We start from the raw sequence: 3,538 nt of genomic DNA, 5'->3' as shown, positions 1-3,538 counted from the left end.
TGTTAGGGTATATGTTGAACCTATGGGTTTTTGATGACTTTTTGAACAATGTAGCTTGATTGTGTGTGATTGGAGTGTTGTAGATGGGGTATATACATGTTTGAGGCCCCTAGGAACTTGTATGCATGCTTTGGTTGAAAAATATGCATGTTTGGAAGGTTTGGAGGCAAAATGTGCAAAGGGAGCCAAGTTTCTGCCCTTTGGCAGAAACCAGGTTCGGCAGCCGAAGGCACTTTCGGCCGCCGAACATGGCTGGGGAGGCAGGCCTTTCGGCTGCCGAAGTTGCCCCCGAAAAGAGACTTTCGTCTCTGTCTGGGACTTTCGGCCGCCGAAGGTGCCGCCGAACCTACCTGAGTTTCGTCTCTGTCCAGGACTTTCGGCCGCCGAAGGTGCCGCCGAAAGTGCCCTGTTCAGCCACTTCATGCATATCTCTATGTGATATTTTCAGGATGTTTTAGGGGGTTTTTGGGGAGTATATTAGAGTTATGTTTATGTGTGTTTGGTCCCTCATTAGAGTCCACCTGTGTAGGTTCGGACCCGAGGAACCAAGGACCCCAGCAGTGAGCCAGCTGCTACAGAGTTTGTCAGAGTCAGCCAGAGGTGAGTGGAACTAAGCTTAACCTTTTAAATTAAGAAATGAAATGCTTTTATCATGCTTCATGCATCATGATCATATTATAGGTTGTTTGCATTAGAATTCACGACTATGCCGCATTGTATTGTTGTGATAGATGATAGTGGATGGACATTAGGATGATTCATTAGCCTTCTAAATACGAAGTCCTGTGGTGCCCATAATAGGGCCGGGCAATACGAAGACCTGTGGTGCCCATAATAGGGCCGGGCAATAACTCCGAATACGAAGTCCTGTGATGCCCATAATAGGGCCGGGCAATACGAAGTCCTGTGGTGCCCATAATAGGGCCGGGCATGGAGTTGAGGGATTTTTGAATCAGTCCATCCGTGGTGTGATTTATTTGTGCAGTGACACATTCCATGATAGCATGTTTTAATATTCTTTTTACAGTTCTACTCACTGGGCATCTAGCTCACCCCTCTCCCCTAACCCCCAGGTTTGCAGGTACGGGATAGATAGAGAAGGCAAGAAGAAAAAAAAAAAAAGTCCTATGTATGTAATAGTTAGATTGTGGACATGACAAATGCATTATGATGTAATGTAAAAATGTTCAGGATATTATGTAATGAGGTTATTGAGGATAGAGTTGTGCTTGACCATAATGTATTGTTAATCCCTTGTATATACATGATCTTATGTTATGATGTTTATGTAAACTAACTCAACACAGGTTGTTTTGCCTTTAAGGCTTGATGAGATCCCACAGAGGGACTATGTTATGTATATGATCAGAGTATGCACAGGTTGAGTTAGTTGATGACAGTATGTATGAAGAAAAGTTTTAATTTTTATGCATGTTGTTGATCATGTATGGGATTATACAGGTTTACAGGTTATATGTCAGGCTTGCTACGGGTCCCGGCGGCCTTAAGTCGACCTGGATCCTAGCGCCGGTAGCGGTCCGGATTTCCGGGGCGTTACACAATGTATCCACCCCCACCTTACTATCCAAATCCAGCAAACCCTACCTCAGAAAATGTTGCACCACCTCCACCACCTACAGAATCAGCAGCCCCAGTTACTCAACCTTCTAGACCTAGTTCAGCCAGTGGGAGCAAGGTCAAGATGACTGAATACATGAAGCTGGGTGCTCCCCAGTTTGAGTCAGGTGATGACCCGTTTGTGTATCTTGAGAGGGTCAAGACTATTACAGAGGAGTTAGGGGCGGATGACAGTAGAGCCATTCAGATGGCTGGGTTCACATTAAAATGCAAGAAAGCCCGAGAGTGGTTTAAGAGTTATGTGAGCCCGAGAGTGGAGAGCTTGTCTTGGGAAGAGTTTGCAAACGAGTTTGCAGGATGGGCTTTTCCCGATAATTCAAGGGAGCTGAAAATGATAGAGTTTGAACAGTTGAGGCAGGTAGAGTATATGAGTGTAGAGGAGTACACCGACAGGTTCTTGGAGCTGTTACCTTTTGCTGGGTAGAGTCTGGATACAGATTCGAAGAAGTCAAGGAGGTATGTCATAAAACTTCATTCCAGGTATTCCTCCTTGATTCAATCCGTGGACAGGGAGAGCTTCCATGCCATAGTAGACATGGCCAGGAAAATGGAGGCCAGTGCCATCATTCAGGGGACAGTTAAGCAGACAGTGGCACAGCCTTCTGGTTCTAAAACTCCGGGTGGGGGAAGGTTGGATCCCTCTACCTTGAGTGCAACAGCTTCAGGCAGTAAGAGATGGGGTAAACCCAAGGGTAAGAAGAACAAGTTCTAGAGCAAAGTCAAGTCTAGTCTGGGATTTGGGAGTGGCTCAAGCTCTGGTGCAGATAATGCAGTTTGTGCGAAGTGTGGTAGGCCACACAAGGGAGTATGTCGGTTTGGGACGAACGCCTGTTTCAGATGTGGTCAGGAGGGGCATATGGCTCAAAAATGTCCAAGAGCAGTCTCGATGGCTCAGTCCCAGCAGACAGCCTCAGGCAGTGTAGCGCAGCCAGCAGCTCCAGCCATGACTCAGGCCAGTGGCAGAGGCAGAGGGAGAGGGGCAGCCTCTTCTTCAGCGGGTTTCAGAGGTGAAGGTCCATCAGCTCCAGCACGGATCTTCACAATGACACAGCAGGAGGCAGATGCATCTAACACCGTGGTGGCAGGTAACTTAATCATTGGTTGTTCAGATGTGTATGCCTTGATGGACCCTGGTGCATCTCATTCTTTTATCGCTCCGAGAGCCGTGGGGAGATTGGGTCTGATGACTTATGGGTTAGAGTGTCCTCTCTGGGTCAGTGGACCCAAGTGTGATCCATCGGTGGCAGAGTCAGTCTGCCAGTGTAGTCCTGTGTTTGTTGAGGGAAGATGCTTGTCCGCCGACCTAGTGGTTCTAGATTTGACAGATTTTGACGTCATTCTAGGGATGGACTGGTTATCTACCCATGGTGCTACCTTGGACTGCAGGGACAAGGTAGTCAGGTTCAGAGGTCAGGATGGGTCTGAGGTTGTCTTCAGGGGAGACAGGAAGGGTACACCTAGAGGTCTGATATCAGCTCTTCAGGCTCGTAGGTTGCTTAGGAAGGGATGTCAGGGGTATTTGGCTCATGTGAGAGAGCTTAGCAGTCAGGTTAGAGAACCCGCCTCGGTGCCAGTGGTTAGAGAGTTCTTAGATGTGTTCCCAGACGAGCTGCCAGGTTTACCACCTGCTAGAGAGATAGAGTTCGAGATAGAACTGATGCCTGGAACCCGACCGATCTCTATCCCTCCCTACAGGATGGCGCCAGAAGAATTGAAAGAGTTGAAGGAGCAGTTACAGGAGCTGGTAGACAAGGGCTTCATCCGACCGAGTACCTCACCCTGGGGTGCTCCAGTTTTGTTTGTGAGAAAGAAGGATGGATCCCTTAGACTTTGTATCGACTACAGGCAGTTGAACAAAGTCACTACCAAGAACAAGTACCCATTGCCAAGGATCGACGAT

The sequence above is a fragment of the Manihot esculenta genome, chromosome 10 (genome assembly GCF_001659605.2).
Source record: "Manihot esculenta cultivar AM560-2 chromosome 10, M.esculenta_v8, whole genome shotgun sequence".
NCBI lineage: Eukaryota > Viridiplantae > Streptophyta > Magnoliopsida > Malpighiales > Euphorbiaceae > Manihot > Manihot esculenta.
The sequence above is the reverse complement of the archived record's forward strand: the minus strand, read 5'-3'. Positions refer to the sequence as shown.